Source organism: Oncorhynchus gorbuscha, linkage group LG21, assembly GCF_021184085.1.
Source record: "Oncorhynchus gorbuscha isolate QuinsamMale2020 ecotype Even-year linkage group LG21, OgorEven_v1.0, whole genome shotgun sequence".
In the NCBI taxonomy this organism is placed as follows: domain Eukaryota; kingdom Metazoa; phylum Chordata; class Actinopteri; order Salmoniformes; family Salmonidae; genus Oncorhynchus; species Oncorhynchus gorbuscha.
The window spans coordinates 13,586,563-13,605,083 of NC_060193.1; positions in this window are offsets into that span (position 1 = coordinate 13,586,563).

An 18,521-nucleotide genomic window follows, 5' to 3' on the forward strand; every position below is an offset into this window, starting at 1 on the left:
ATCGTAGTACTTCCCTGGGACGGGGGAAGGTCGGTAAGAAAATCCACCGATAAATGTGTCCACGGCCGTTGTGGAACGGGGAGGGGTTGTAATTTCCCTCTAGGTAGGTGCCGAGGAGCCTTGCTCTGAGCACACACTGAGCAGGAGGAGACATAAAATCTCACGTCTTTAGCCAGTGTGGGCCACCAGTATTTCCCTCTCAGACTCTGCACTGTCCTCTTGATACCAGGATGACCCGAGGAGGGAAGAGTATGAGCCCACCTAATCAGCTTGTCCCGGACCACCCTCGGCACGTACTTGGTCCCTACTGGACAGTTAGGAGGAGCCGGCTCTGACCGTGAGGCCCTCTCTATCTCAGCATCTACCGCCCATACCACCGGTGCCACAAGACATGACGGTGGAATGATGGGTGTTGGCTCTACTGACCGTTCCTCTGTATCATAGAGGCGAGACAGTGTGTCAGCGTTGGTGTTTTGGGAGCCTGGCCGGTATGTGAGGGTAAACTGGAACCTAGTAAAAAACATGGCCCATCTAGCCTGACGTGGATTTAGTCTCTTAGCTTCCCGGATGTACTCGAGATTACGATGGTCAGTCCAGATGAGAAAAGGGTATTTAGCCCCCTCAAGCCAATGTCTCCACACCTTCAGAGCCTTGACTACAGCTAACAACTCCCGGTCCCCCACATCATAGTTTCGCTCCGCTGGGCTGAGCTTGCTCGAAAAGAAAGCACACGGGTGGAGTTTGGATGGCACGCCCGAGTGTTGGGACAGCACGGCTCCAACCCCAGCCTCGGACGCATCCACCTCCACTATGAACGCTAAAGAGGGATCCGGATGCGCCAACACAGGCGCATTGGTGAACAGCTCCTTCAGACGACTGAAAGCCCTGCCCGCCTCTGCTGACCAGCGCAAGCGCACCGGTCCTCCCTTCAGCAGTGAGGTGATGGGAGCAGCCACCTGACCAAAACCCCGGATAAACCTCCGGTAGTAATTGGCAAACCCTAAAAACCTCTGCATTTCTTTCACCGTGGTCGGAGTCGGCCAATTACGCACGGCTGTAACGCGATCATCCTCCATTACCACCCCGGAGGTAGAAATACGATACCCCAGGAATGAAACGGACTGTTTGAAAAACTCACATTTCTCCGCCTTGCAATACAGGTCATGCTCCAGTAGTCGCCCAAGTACCTTACGCACCAGAGACACATGCTCCGCGCGTGTGGCAGAATAGATCAAGATGTCATCAATGTACACTACCACTCCCTGCCTGAGCAGGTCTCAGAGAATCTCATCTACGAAGGATTGGAAAACGGCTGGAGCATTCTTCAAACTGTATGGCATGACGCGGTACTCATAATGACCAGAAGTAGTACTAAATGCGGTTTTCCACTCATCTCCTCCCCGGATACGTACCAGATTATACGCGCTCCTCAGGTCCAGTTTTGTGATGAATTGCGCCCCGTGAAATGATTCCATTGCCGTAGCGATGAGAGGTAGTGGGTAACTAAACCCCACTGTAATGGAATTTAGACCTCTATAATCAATACACGGACGCAGACCTCCATCCTTCTTCTTCACAAAAAAGAAGCTTGAGGAGACGGGTGATATGGAGGGCTGAATGTACCCCTGTCCCAGCGATTCGGAAACATATGTTTCCATCGCAACTGTCTCCTCCTGGGACAATGGATAAACATGACTCCTAGGAAGTGCAGCGTTTTCCAGAAGGTTTATCACGCAGTCCTCTCGACGATGAGGTGGTAATTTGGTCGCCCTCCCTTTACTGAAGGCGATAGCCAAATCGGCATATTCAGAGGGAATGCGCACGGTGGAAACTTGGTCTGGACTCTCCACCGTAGTCGCACCAACGGCAACTCCTATACACCTACCTGAACACTCCTCTGACCACCCCTTAAGAGCCCCCTGTCCCCAGAAAATCACCGGGCTGTGTTGAGCTAACCAGGGACCCCCCAACACCACTGGAAACGCAGGTGAATCCATAAGGAACAGGCTAATCTGCTTCTTATGATCACCCTGCGTTACCATGTATATATATATATATTATATATATATGCCATTTATATATATATGCCATTTAGCAGACGCTTTTATCCAAAGCGACTTACAGTCATGTGTGGATACATTGCACGTATGGGTGGTCCCGGGGATCGAACCCACTACCTTGGTGTTACAAGCGCCATGCTCTACCAACTGAGCTACAGAAGGACCAGCGGCACCGTAGCCTCCCTAATTACTCCTGACCCTAATGGTCGGCTATCTAAGGAGTGCACGGGGAAAGGTTGATCTAACGACACCAGGGGAATCCCTAGCCTTAATGCAAGCCCACGATCCATAAAATTCCCAGCTGCGCCTGAATCGACTAGCGCTTTATGCTGTAGAGAGGGGGAAAACCCAGGGAAAGAAATCAATACAAACACATGACCGACAGGAAGCGCTGAATGAGTTTGGTGCTTACTCACCTGGGGTGATCGAGCAGTGTTCTGCCTGTCCTCCCGACTCCTAGACGAGTTCCTCCAGCACCGGTCGGACGTGTGCCCTCGTCGACCACAACTGGTGCAGGAGGACACTCCTCCTCCGGTCCCCCTCGAAGCCGTACCTCCTAATTCCATAGGGATAGGATCAGGGGGGCTGGGGATTGGAAACGACAGGACCTGATCCGAACGCCCGCGAGCAGCCAGCAGGTTGTCGAGACGGACAGCCAGATCGATAAGTCCATCCAGTGAATATGTGGTGTCCCGACATGCCAGCTCCCTGCGGACGTCCTCCCTGAGACTACATCTAAAATGATCAATCAAGGTCATGTCGTTCCATCCTGCTCCTGCTGCCAACGTCCTAAACTCTAGGGCAAAATCCTGTACGCTCCTCGTCTCCTGACGCAGGTGAAACAGCCGTTCACCCGCCGCCCGACCCTCGGGTGGATGGTCAAAAACAGCTCGGAATCGGCGGGTGAACTCTTGGTAATTATCCTTAGCCGAGTCCGGACCATTCCACACTGTGTTGACCCACTCGAGGGCTCGCCCAGTCAAGCAGGAGACGAGGGCGAGCACGCTCTCCTCTCCAGAGGGAGCAGGACGCACGGTAGCCAGGTATAATTCCAGTTGAAGGAGGAAACCCTGGCACCCAGCCGCCGATCCGTCAAACTGCCGTGGGAGTGTCAGCCGAAGAGCCCCAGAGCCATATGTGGTCGCAGAAACAGGAGGTGCTGGAGAAGGGGTTGCTAGAGATGAGGTGGGGAGGCCACTCCTCTCCCATCGATCCATTCTCTCCATCATTTGGTCCATAGCAGAACCAATCCGATGAATCACGCTGGTATGATGTAGGACCCTCTCTTCCATCGATGGGAGAGGAGACGCTGCTGCTCCTGCTGATTCCATGGGTGGTGCGGGATTCTGTCACGACTAGTCAAGGTGGGTGGAATCAGCCGCAGAGAGCAAATAGTGAATAGAGGTTTATTCTCCGGTGAACAAAAATAAACACGGACAAGCCAAAATACAAACAGGGTGAAAAATATCCAAAACAGGAATAACAGACAAACCGGAGAAATAAAACACAAAAACACCGACAGCCGAAACGAAATGACAAAAACAAACAATCCCGCACAAAACAAGGGCGGGACAACCTACATTATATACAGATACTAATTAACTAACACACAGGTGAAAACAATCTGACAAAACCAACAGATAACTGAAAAGGGATCGGTAGTGGCTAATAGGACGGTGACTACGACCGCCGAGCACAGCCTGAACGGGCAGGAGAGCCAACCTCGGCGGAAGTCGTGACAGCTATAGGCCCCATTAGGTGTGAACTTCAGGTCACTTTAGAAAGAAGTGTATGTTAAACAAACATATACAGAAAACACTGTACTGAGATTTCAAGCCTCAGGCTTTTGCATGTCATTCTCCGATAACACACTCACAAAAACATAACATTTTGGAATGCTACCCTTCAGGGCTTTGGCTCTCTTTTCCTTACCAGGCGTTCCCTTGTAGTTGTTTAGTCACTGATTGCATCCCAAATCACACCCTATTACCTACAGTACATTTGAAAAGTATTCAAACCCTTGGCATTTTCCACATTTTGTTACGTTACAGACTTATTCTAAAACTGCTTGAATCAATCTACATACAATACCCCATAATAACAAAGCTAAAATATTAAAAAATATATATATTTGGCAAATTTATTAAAAATACAAAACAGAAATACCTTATTTACATAACTATTCAGACCCTTTGCTAAGGGAACTGAAATTGAGCTCAGTTGTATTCTGTTTCCATTTCTCATCCTTGATGTTTTTACAACTTGATTGGACATGATTTGGAAAGGCACACACTGGTCTATATAAGGACCCACAGTTGACAGTACATGTTAGAGCAAAAACCAAGCAAGGAGGTTGAAGGAATTGTCTGTAGAGCTCCCAGACAGGATTGTGTCGAGGCACAGATCATGGGAAGGGTACCAAAAGGCCTCTTTGAAGGTCCCCAAGAACATAATGGCCTCCATCATTCTTAAATGGAAAAAGGTTGGAACCACCAAGACTCTTCCTAGAGCAGGCTGCCTGGACCAACTGAGCAATTAGGGGAGAAGGGCCTTGGTCAGGGAGGTAACCAATAACCTTATGGTCACTCTGACATAGATCCAGATCCTCTGTGGGGATGGGAGAACCTTCCAGAAGGACAACCATCTCTGCAGCATCTCTGCAGCACTCAGTAGAGTGGCCAGACGGACGCCACTCCTCAGTAAAAGGCACATGACAGCCTGCTTGGAGTTTGCCAAAAAGCACCTAAAGGACTCTCAGACCATGAGAAACAAGATTCTCTGGTCTGATGAAACCAAGATTGGGAATGTTTTTCAGCGGCAGGTACTGGGAGACTAGTCAGGATCGAGAGAAAGATGAACGGAGCAAAGTACAGAGAGATCCTTGATGAAAACCTGCTACAGAGCGCTCAGGACCACAGACTGGGGTGAAGGTTACACTTTCAAAAGAACAATGGCCCTAAGCACACAGCCAAGACAACACAGGAGTGGCTTCGGGATGAGTCTCTGAATGTCCTTGTGTGGCCCAGCCAGAGCCCCAACTTGAACCCGAACAAACATATCTAAAGAGACCTGAAAATAGCTGTGCAGCGAGGCTCCTCATCCAACATGATAGAACTTGAGAGCATCTGCAGAGAAGAATGGGAGAAACTCCGCAGTACAGGTGAGCCAAGCTTGTAGCATCATACCCAAGAAGACTTGAGGCTGTAATCGCTGCCTAGGGTGCTTCAACAAAGTACTGAGTTAAGGGTCTGAATACTAACGTAAATATGTTTTTTTTAAATAAAATGGCCCAAAATTCTAAAAACCTGTTTTTGCTTTGTCATCATGGGGTATTGTGTGTAGATTGATGAAGGAATTTAAACAAAATCAGTTTTAGAATAAGGCTGTAACGTAATAAAATGTGGAAAAAGTAAAGAGGTCTAAATACAGTTGAAGTCTGAAGTTTACATACACTTAGGTTGAAGTCATTAAAACTAGTTTACATACACTTAGGTTGAAGTCATTAAAACTAGTTTACATACACTTAGGTTGAAGTCATTAAAACTAGTTTACATACACTTAGGTTGAAGTCATTAAAACTAGTTTACATACACTTAGGTTGAAGTCATTAAAACTAGTTTACATACACTTAGGTTGAAGTCATTAAAACTTGTTTACATACACTTGGGTTGAAGTCATTAAAACTAGTTTACATACACTTGGGTTGGAGTCATTAAAACTAGTTTACATACACTTAGGTTGGAGTCATTAAAACTAGTTTATATACACTTAGGTTGAAGTCATTAAAACTAGTTTACATACACTTAGGTTGAAGTCATTAAAACTTGTTTACATACACTTAGGTTGAAGTCATTAAAACTTGTTTTTCAGTCTCTCCACAAATTTCTTGTTCACAAACTATGGTTTTGGCAAGTCGTTTAGAACATCTACTTTGTGCATGACACAAGTAATTTTTCCAACAATTGTTTACAGACAGATTGTTTCATTTATAATTCACTGCATCACAATTCCAATAGGTCAGAAGTTTACATACACTAAGTTGACTGTGCCTATAAACAGCTTGGGAAATTCCAGAAGATTATGACATGGCTTTAGAAGATTCTAATTGGCTAATTGACATAATTTGAGTCAATTGAAGGTGTACCTGTGGATGTATTTCAAGGCCGACCTTCAAACTCAGTGCCTCATTGCTTGACGTGATGGGAAAATCAAAAGAAATCAGCCAAGAACTCAGAAACAAATTATAGACCTCCACAAGTCTGGTTTATCCTAGGGAGCAATTTCCAAACGCCTGAAGGTACCACATTAATCTCTACAAACAATAGTACGCAAGTATAAACAGCATGGGCGCACGCAGCCGTCATACTGCTCAGAAAGGAGACGCGTTCTGTCTCCTATAAATGAACGTGCTGTGGTGTAAAAAGTGCAAATCAATCCCAGAACAACAGCAAAGGACCCTGTGAAGATGCTGGAGGAAACCGGTACAAAAGTATCTATATCCACAGTAAAACTAGTCCTATATCGACATAACCTGAAAGGCCGCTCAACAAGGAAGAAGCCACTGCTCCAAAACCGCCATAAAAAAAGCCAGATTTCGGTTTGCAACTGCACATGGGGACAAAGATCGTATTTTTGGAGAAATGTCCTCTGGTCTGGTGAAACAACAATGGGGGAGGCAGCATCATGTTGTGGGGCTGCTTTGCTGCAGGATGGACTGGTGCACTTCACAAAATAGATGGCATCATGACGAAGGAAATGTATGTGGATATATTGAAGCAACATCTCAAGACATCAGTCAGGGAAGTTAAAACTTGGTCGCACATGGGTCTTCCAAATGGACATTGACCCAAACATTCTTCCAAAGTTGTGGCAAAATGGCTTAAGGACAACAAAGTCAAGGTATTAGAATGGCCATCACAAAGCCCTGACCTCAAACCCATGGAAAATTTGTGGGCAGAACTGATAAAGCATGTGTGAGCAAGGAGGCCTACAAACCTGACTCAGTTACACCAGCTCTGTCAGGAGGAATGGGCCAAATTTACCCAACTTATCGTGGAAAGCTTGTGGAAGGCTACCCAAAACGTTTGACCCAAGTTAACCAATTTAAAGGCAATGCTACCAAATACTAATTGAGTGTATGTACACTTCTTGCCCACTGGGAATGTGATGAAATAAATAAAAGCTGAAACAAATCATTCGCTCTACTATTGTTCTGACATTTCACATTCTTAAAATAAAGTGGTGATCCTAACTGACATAAGACAGAGAATTTGTACTAGCATTAAATCTCAGGAATTGTGGATAACTGAGTTTAGATGTATTTGACTGAGGTGTCTGACTTCAACTGTACTTTCCGAATGCACTGTATTGCACTACTTTTGTAAAAGTATTCTTTAAGGACATCTGGGACACATATAAGGCATAACACAATAAATCGCTTCTAACTTTCTCATGATATAACATTTAAGATATTCTAATAGAAAAATCTGTCACTTAAATCAAGAGATATCACTTTTTTGCATGAGTTGCGTCTCAATTCACAGGTGGAAGAGCTACAGTGGTATTTGTGAGATCATGAGACAGATCGAAAATCTGTATTCTCACGGAAACATCTGTAATGTCTGAACGGTTATGAATCTATGGAAAGGGGAGACTCTTGTGAACACTATGGTGTTCTCCATTTTGCTCTACGCCCCCCACAAGTGTCACGGGACTCGTTTGAAGTTGGTAACACTGATGTGCCAACTTCTGTCTGTAGTGGACGAACCGTTTGAGCTACAAACTAATATTACCCCACTGATGAAAGGGGAGACTCTCCTGAACACAAGTGTCACTTGACTCGGCTGAAGGTAACCCATACAAAAAGTTTGTGGACACCAGCTCATCGAACATCTCATTCCAAAAGTTGGTCTCCCCTTTTCCTGCTATAACAGCCTCCACTCTTTTTTAAAGGCTTTCAAGTAGATGTTGGAGCATTTCTGCAGGAACTTGCTTCCATTCAGCCACAAGAGCAATAGTGAGGTTGGGCACTGATGTTGGGCAATTAGGCCTGGCTAACAGTCGTGTTCCAAATCATCCCAAAGGTGTTTGATAGGATTGAGGTCAGAGCTCTGTACAGGCCAGTCAAGTTTATCTACACCAATCTCGACAAACCATTTCTGTATGGACCTCGCTTTGTGCACAGGGGCATTGTCATGCTGAAACAGAAATGGGCCTTCCCTAAACTGTTGCCACAGAATCATCTTGAATGTCATTTTATGCTCTAGCGTTAAGATTTCCTTCCACTGGAACTATGGGGCATAGCCCAAACCATGAAAAACAGACGCATACCATTATTCCTCCTCCACCAAACTTTACAGTTGCCACTATGCATTGGGGCAGGTAGCGATCTCTTGACATCCACCAAACCCAGATTCGTCCGTCGGACTGCCAGATGGTGAAGCGTGATTCATCACTTCAGAGAATGTGTTTCCACTGCTCCAGAGTCCAATGAAGGCATGTTTTACACCACTCCAGCCGACGCTTGGCATTGCGCAGGTGATCTTAGAATAGTGTGCGGCTGCTCGTCCATGGAAACCCATTTCATGAAGCACAGACGAAATGGGCATCGTTTTCATCAAGCCAGCTTCTTTCGATGGTGCTACCCGTTCCAAGGTTAGGACCGTAACCATGACTTGAAAATGAGCCGGAAGGTATTTTGGTTTTAGTGCACTTTCTTTAAAGAAAATGTATATAGCCTATCAATGTGTAGGCATACTGTGTAATAAAATAGCTAATTAAATAAAGGTTAAATAAAAACGGTGTACTAAAAACGTGAATGTGTTTTTGCAGAGTATACAACCATGGGGACTATTTTGCTCCATGGCCATTAACCGTTTCCCTTGCATTTTCAATGTGGTTCGTAAACCAACCTGAGTGTAATATAATTCTGGCCACATGTTGACTCGGTGGCGAATAGCCTTGTCACTACTATTTGGTTGATATGGGGTGCAGTAGATTTACAGTACAACATTACTAAATGATAACAACGTAGCCTTGTGACCAGCTAGTAGTTGGTTGATGGGGTAGGGTACAGTATACAGCAACAATAGCCTTCCAACTGTTTTGTTATACGTTGGGTACCTTGACAAAATTATGTTTTTTTTTTAACTTGGTCAAATAAGATAATGGTTGTGTGCACAATCACTGGTTATAAGTGTGTGGTTTGGTGGCAAATTTTCTAAAGAAAATAGACATATAACAGTATATCATCAGCAATTCTCAGTCAGATGAGATACACGGCGAACCCATATTGAATTTCATTCATTCAGAAATGTGGACACTAATTATTGCTAATATTCCATTTCTCTAGGCCGTCCAATCACAAACCTGAAGCCCCATGTCCCCAGCAGGAAAAACCAGAAAAAAAAGTGTTGGCTTAAGTAACAACTTCCTATTGAGGAAATGTAAGGCAACTTAATGTAATTACTGACATTAATAGAAGCATATACAAGCAATCTATCAAATGTATTTTATAAAGCCCCTTTTACATCAGCAGTTGTCAAAGTGCTTATACAGGTACCCGGCCTAAAACCCCAAAGAGCAAGCAGTGCAGACATAGAAGCACAGTGGCTAGGAAAAACTCCCTAGAATGGCAGAAAGGGGTGGCCAGTCCTCTTCTGGCTGTGCTGGTGGATATTATTAAAGAGTACAGCCATTTAGCCAGATTATTCTTCAAGATGTTTAAACATTCATAGAAAACCAGCGGTGTCAAATAAAGAGTTAGTTCAGCACCTCAGGAGTAAATGCCAGTTGGCTCTTCATAGCTGAGCGTTTAGAGGTTGAGACAGTAGGTCCGGTAGAGACAGGATCAAACAGCGGGTCTGGGACAAGGTAGTACCTCTGGTGAGCCTTGAGCAGGTCAGGGTTCCATAGCTGCAGACAGAAACAGCAGAGCCTGGATCAGCAGCACGACTAGCTGGACTGGAGACAGGGACAGCCAGAAGTCGTCAGGCCAGGTAGTCCTGAGTCATGGTCCTAGAGCTCATGTCCTGCATCCTTATTTTAGTGTATAATTTTGCACGCCCAATTTCTCAGTTTTTGATTTGTTAAAAAAGTTTGAAATATCCAATAAATGTCGTTCGACTTCATGATTGTGTTCCACTTGTTGTTGATTCTTCACAAAAAAATACAGTTTTATATCTTTATGTTTGAAGCCTGAAATGTGGCAAAAGGTCGCAAAGTTCAAGGGGGCCGAATACTTTCGCAAGGCACTGTATTGGATATTTCTCCGACTACAACGTGTGACCAGAAGGAAGTCGGCAGACCTGCAACCCTTGGACTGCGTGCAGGTTTTGACATCTGGAGCTGAAAAATAGAGATGGGGAGGAAGAGTGCAGTTTAAATGTTTATCATTAATAACTGACACAATTCTATAATGAATACATATTAGAATAATAATACATAAGTGACCAATAGTTACTGTATTGTGATTTGTTAAGTGTTTTATTTACTCAACAAGTAGTGCCCCAAAGAGGGATCCAAAAGCGGCAAAAAAGGTAAAATAAGGTCACAAATTTCCATTACTGCTATACACGACTGGCGCACAACAGGGATTCTTTAGCTAAATATCCCAGTACTGTTGCCTACTCCCGACCATCACGTTGTACAGCGCCATATTTTCCATTCCATCCTAACAGAAACCCAGAGTTTTTCTTGGACTAGAAACACCATATAAAATTAAGCAACATTTCTTAAAATCAGTCCCATTTACCATGTTCTTGCAAAAAGGTTTTACATTCTCCAGTACAGCCACTATCGAAAGCTATCAAATGATTCTCAAAGATGTCCTCTGGTGGTCAAACTAGCTAGCTGGCATTAATGGCTAACACTTAAATAATGTGCCATGGAATTCTCCGGCCCCATGCAAGCTGTGCTGCAGTATGCTACAACTTTTTAAACCACTGTACCAAAAATTTTTGTAACAAGTGTTACCAGAAGTTGCTTACTGACATAATAGTGTTGGAATATAATTTATTCTTCCTTGTTCAACTGTAATTACTGTAACTGCCAGAGACTGAATGTACATCCCAAATGGAACACTATTATTTTATCTTTATTTAACTACGCAAGTCAGTTAAGAACAAATTCTTATTTTCAATGATGGCCTAGGAACAGTGGGTTAACTGCCTTGTTCAGGGGCAGAACAACAGATTTTTACCATGTCAGCTCGGGGATTCAATCTTGCAACCTTCCGATTACTAGTCCAACACTCTAAGCACTAGGCTACCTGCCGCCCATATTCCCTATGGGCCCTAGTCAAAGTAGTGCACTATATAGGGAATAGGGTGCCATTTGGGATGCCAGCTGACACAGATAAAATCAAAAGAGAAACACATGCATATCATTTGAGGAGCTCACAGAAGCCTGAACACTTAAGACAAGCAGCAACCATTTTGGTAAGACATTTTCTATTATTCTATAAAATATTATACATTACATTACATTTAAGTCATTTAGCAGACGCTCTTAACCAGAGCGACTTACAAATTGGTGCATTCACCTTATGCATTGAAAGTAAATGCACTTGCACATTTACAGAATGTAAATGTACGGAATAGTGAACACTGTCACTTACAGGTACTGTAGGCCTACTATATTGATAGAAAAATCACTCTCAGAAAAAACACTTACAGTTTAGGCTAACTTTTGTGTAGAGACTTAACATGATTCAAGTTGTATTATTGATTAGTATTTAAATGTATATTTTAAATGAATAATTGTTTAATTGATTTAGAATTTGATTCATATTTTTCTCCCATGTATTAGGGAATAACAATACAACCATGGAACTTTGGCTGTTACTCATAATGTTTTCAGGTTAGTATCAATCTCCTGTTTAGTTATTGTTGTAAAAATATATTCAATGTGAAGCTTAAGCAGTAATCTGACTCACCACCTGAATTCGGTCCTATGCAGCAAATTTGAAATTGTATTTTTTTTTACATTGGATAAAAGTAGAGACTCAGACCTATACAACGTTGTATCATACACTGCACAGTTGATGAGCAATGGGAAAGCAATCCTGCTTTGAATGTTGTTAAACTTGTAACCCCACCTTTAAGAAAATGTAGTACACCTACTGGAGAGCTCTTCTTTGTCTACACCCAGCATCATTCACACACTCTCAAGCCTTAGCCCCACCCATCTCTTTAAGGATTCACAGTGCAGTAAACTACGCAAGAAAGATAGCTAACAGTACACTTTAATTTGCAATGAAAAATTACTTTCTGACCAAATTAGAAATTTATACAATCTGGTAATGTAATTAGACTATTAGCCGTATACATGGATGGACAATGCTTCTTCCTCTATGTCATGGTTGCCCTTAGTTAGAAAATGTGATCAGAAGACAAGTTTTATACAACAGCCTTCTGTGTTCCCATTTGGACTCTCAGCATTTGGCAATCATCTCTCTGCTTCCACTGATTTCATAAATCCGCTCAACTTCTCAACTTCGTGACAACGACACAGTTTCTTCCCCACCACTGTCATCAGAAGACAATAATGTCTTGTTCAAGTGAAAATGTTTTGACCTAAATCAGGGATTTCCTCATTGTCTGATTCATTTTCAGAATCAGAGAGATTCAGCATGGCATGGTCATCCTCCAGAAAGTAGTCCAGCAAAGCATTTTCAGTTCTTCATGATATCTTTTTTATTTTAAGTAGCCGTAGAAATTATTATCCACACATACTGAGCAGGTCATGTTATAGATAGAAGCAGGCTACATGGCAGACCGATCCAAACTCATCTCTCAGCATGTCCAGCCCATCCATTATCAATTATTGCTAGTGGGAATGTGCCTGTATTTTACTAAGCTGGTAATTTACATGTTTTATTCGTATTTAAAGATGCCATATACATTAATAATTATTGCACATGAAAGAACACGTTCCAGAAGGCATTTCTACCACAAAAAATTTGATAATAAAAAATAAAAAAACATTTAAATGCCTCTCCTGTGAAGTAGTGACATGCGACATAAGCCCAGTTTAGCGAGTCACAAAAGGAATGGATATATGGAATATCAGGCAAATGCCAGATGGGCTGGTCCATCTTCAGGCCTTGAGGGACCTTGAGGGAAAAACATGGGCTGACGTTTTGGAAATGCCCATTTCTGATGCCTAGGATTAAGGTATTGTCATATTTACTAATAATTGTAATATTTAGTATTTTTTTTCCAGAAATATGCAGCCTTTGCTCTGCAACAAGCACAACCTTAGATCCTAATGTGACAACAACAACCGAGGCTTCTACTACGACAACCGCGGCTGCTACCACGACAACCGAGGCTGCTACCACGACGACCGCAGCTCCTACCACAACAACCGAGGCTGTTACCACGTCAAGCACAGCTCCTACTACGAGAAACGCAGCTCTTACTACAACAACTGCAGCTCCTACTATAGCAACCGCAGCTCCTATTTTGACAAACGCAGCTTCTACAACCGCAACTCCTGCTACGACACCCGCAGCTCCTACAACCACAGCTCCTACTACGACAACCGCGGCTCCTACTACGACATCTGCGGATCCTACTACGACATCTGTGGCACCTACTACGACATCGGCAGCTCCTACTACGACATCGACAGCACCTACTACAACAACGGCAGCTCCTACTACAACATCTGCGGCTCCTACTACGACACCTGTGGCTCCTACAACGGCAGCTCCTATAACAACAACCGAGGCTCCTACTACGATAACCGCGGCTCCTATTACGACAACCGCGGCTCCTACGACGACAACCTTAGCACCTGCTACGACAACTGCAGATCCTACTACGATAACCGCAGATCCTTTTATGATAACCGTAGCTCCGACTACGACAACTGTAGCTCCTACTACAACAACCGTAGCTCCTACTACGACAACTACAGCTCCTACTACGACAACCATAGCTCCAACTATGACAACCGCGGCTGCTACCATGACAACCGAGGCTGCTACCACGACGACCACAGCTCCTACCACGACAACCGAGGCAGCTACCACGTCAAGCGCAGCTCCTACTACGAGAAACGCAGCTCTTACTACAACAACTGCAGCTCCTACTACGACAACCGCAGCTCCAACAACCGCAGCTCCTATTTCGACAACCGCAGCTTCTACGACCGCAGCTCCTACTACGACAACTGCAGCTCCTACTATGACAACCGTCGCTCCTACTACGACATCTTTGGCTCCTACTACGACATCGGCATCTCCTACTATGACATCGGCGGCTCCAACTACGACAACCGCGGCTCCTACAACAACCGCAGCTCCGACTACTACAACCGCAGCTCCTACTACGACAACCACAGATCCTACTACGACAACCGCAGATCCTTCTATGACAACCGCAGCTCCAGCTACGACAACCGCAGCTCCTACTACGTCAACCGCAGCTCCTACTACGACAACCGCAGCTCCTACTACGACAACCGCAGCTCCTACTTCGACAACCGCTGATCCTACTCCGACAACCACAGCTCCTACTACGACAACCACAGCTCCTACTACGACAACCGTAGCTCCTACTACGACATCTTTGGCTCCTACTACGACATCGGCATCTCCTGCTACGACATCGGCGGCTCCTACTATGACAACGGCAGCTCCGACTACGACAACCACAACTCCTACACCCGCAGCTCCAACTACGACAACCGCAGCTCCTACTACGATAACTGCAGATCCTACTACGACAACCACAGCTCCTACTACGACAAACGTAGCTTCTACTACGGCATCTTTGGCTCCTACTACGACATCGGCATCCCCTACTATGACATCAGCGGCCCCTACTACGACATCGGCGGCTCCTACTACGACAACGGCAGCTCCTACTACCACAACCGCAGTACCTACAACCACAGCTCCTACTACGACAACTGCAGCTCCTACTACGACAACTGCAGCTCCTACTACGACAACTGCAGCTCCTACTATGACAACCGCAGCTCCTACTATGACAACCGCAGCTCCTACTACGACAACCGCAGCTCCTACTACGACAACCACAGCTCCAACAACAGCAGCTCCTACTACAACAACTGCATCTCTTACTACGACAACCGAAGCTCCGACAACCACAGCTCTTACTACAACAACCGAAGCTCCTACAACCGCAGTTCCTACTACGACAACTGCAGCTCTTACTACGACAACTGCAGCTCTTACTACGACATCCGAAGCTCCTACAACCGCAGTTCCTACTACGACAACTGCAGCTCTTACTACGACATCCGAAGCTCCTACTACGACAACCGCAGCTCCTACTACGACAATCACAGCTCCTACTATGACAACCGCAGCTCCTACTACGACAACTGCAGCTCCTACTATGACAACCGCAGCTCCTACTATGACAACCGCAGCTCCTACTACGACAACCGCAGCTCCTACTACGACAACCACAGCTCCAACAACAGCAGCTCCTACTACGACAACTGCATCTCTTACTACGACAACCGAAGCTCCGACAACCGCAGCTCCTACTACGACAACCACAGCTCCAACAACAGCAGCTCTTACTACGACAACTGCAGCTCTTACTACGACATCCGAAGCTCCTACAACCGCAGTTCCTACTACGACAACTGCAGCTCTTACTACGACATCCGAAGCTCCTACTACGACAACCACAGATCCTACTACGACAACCGCAGATCCTTCTATGACAACCGCAGCTCCAGCTACGACAACCGCAGCTCCTACTACATCAACCGCAGCTCCTACTACGACAACCGCAGCTCCTACTACGACAACCGCAGCTCCTACTTCGACAACCGCTGATCCTACTCCGACAACCACAGCTCCTACTACGACAACCACAGCTCCTACTACGACAACCGTAGCTCCTACTACGACATCTTTGGCTCCTACTACGACATCGGCATCTCCTGCTACGACATCGGCGGCTCCTACTATGACAACGGCAGCTCCGACTACGACAACCACAACTCCTACACCCGCAGCTCCAACTACGACAACCGCAGCTCCTACTACGATAACTGCAGATCCTACTACGACAACCACAGCTCCTACTACGACAAACGTAGCTTCTACTACGGCATCTTTGGCTCCTACTACGACATCGGCATCCCCTACTATGACATCAGCGGCCCCTACTACGACATCGGCGGCTCCTACTACGACAACGGCAGCTCCTACTACCACAACCGCAGTACCTACAACCACAGCTCCTACTACGACAACTGCAGCTCCTACTACGACAACTGCAGCTCCTACTACGACAACTGCAGCTCCTACTATGACAACCGCAGCTCCTACTATGACAACCGCAGCTCCTACTACGACAACCGCAGCTCCTACTACGACAACCACAGCTCCAACAACAGCAGCTCCTACTACAACAACTGCATCTCTTACTACGACAACCGAAGCTCCGACAACCACAGCTCTTACTACAACAACCGAAGCTCCTACAACCGCAGTTCCTACTACGACAACTGCAGCTCTTACTACGACAACTGCAGCTCTTACTACGACATCCGAAGCTCCTACAACCGCAGTTCCTACTACGACAACTGCAGCTCTTACTACGACATCCGAAGCTCCTACTACGACAACCGCAGCTCCTACTACGACAATCACAGCTCCTACTACGACAACCGCAGCTCCTACTACGACAACTGCAGCTCCTACTATGACAACCGCAGCTCCTACTATTACAACCGCAGCTCCTACTACGACAACCGCAGCTCCTACTACGACAACCACAGCTCCAACAACAGCAGCTCCTACTACGACAACTGCATCTCTTACTACGACAACCGAAGCTCCGACAACCACAGCTCTTACTACAACAACCGAAGCTCCTACAACCGCAGTTCCTACTACGACAACTGCAGCTCTTACTACGACAACTGCAGCTCTTACTACGACATCCGAAGCTCCTACAACCGCAGTTCCTACTACGACAACTGCAGCTCTTACTACGACATCCGAAGCTCCTACTACGACAACCGCAGCTCCTACTACGACAATCACAGCTCCTACTACGACAACCGCATCTCCTACTACGACAACTGCAGCTCCCACTACGACAACCGCAGCTCCTACTACGACAACTGCAGCTCCTACTACGACAACCACAGCTCCTACAACTGCAGCTCTTACTACGATAACCGCAGCTCTTACTACCACAACCGCAGCTCTTACTACGACAACCAAAACTCCTACAATCGCAGCACCTACTACGACAACCGCTGCTCCTACTACGACATCCGCAGCTCTTACTACGACAACCGAAGCTCCTACTACGACAACCGCAGCTCCTACTACGACAACCGCAGCTCCTATTACGACAACCGCAGCTCCTACTACGACAACCGTAGCTTCTACTACGACAACCGAAGCTCCTACAACCGCAGCTCCTACTACGACAACCGCAGCTCCTACTACGACAACCGCAGCTCCTACTACGACAACCGCAGCTCTTACTACGACAACTGCAGCTCTTACTACGACAACTGCAGCTCTTACTACAACAACCACAGCTCTTACTACAACAACCGAAGCTCCTACAACCGCAGCTCCTACTACGACAACCGCAGCTCCTACTACGACAACCACAGCTCCTACAACAGCAGCTCCTACTACGACAACTGCATCTCTTACTACGACAACTGCAGCTCTTACTACGACAACCGCAGCTCCTACTACGACAACTGCAGCTCTTACTACGACAACCGCAGCTCTTACTTCGACAACCGCAGCTCTTACTATGACAACCGAAGCTCCTACAACCGTAGCTCCTACTACGACAACTGCAGCTATTACTACGACAACTGCAGGTCTTACTACGACATCCGAAGCTCCTACAACCACAGCTCCTACAACTGCAGCTCCTTACCACGACAACTGCAGGTCTTACTACGATAACCGCAGCTCCGACAACCGCAGCTCCTCGACAACCGCAGCTCTTACTACGACAACCACAGCTCCTACTACGACAACCGCAGCACCTACTACGACAACCGCAGCATCCGCAGCTCTTACTACGACACAACTCGCAGCTCCTACTACGACAACCGCAGCGTCTATTACGACAACCGCAGCTCCTACTACGACAACCGTAGCTCCTACTACGACAACCGCAGCTCCTACTACGACAACCGCAGCTCCTACTACGACAACCGCAGCTCCTACTACGACAACCGCAGCTCTTACTACGACAACCGCAGCTCTTACTACGACAACTGCAGCTCTTACTACAACAACCGCAGCTCTTACTACAACAACCGAAGCTCCTACAGCCGCAGCTCCTACTACGACAACCGCAGCTCCTACTACGACAACCAGAGCTCCTACAACAGCAGCTCCTGCTACGACAACTGCATCTCTTACTACGACAACTGCAGCTCTTACTACGTCAACCGCAGCTCCTACTACGACAACCGCAGCTCTTA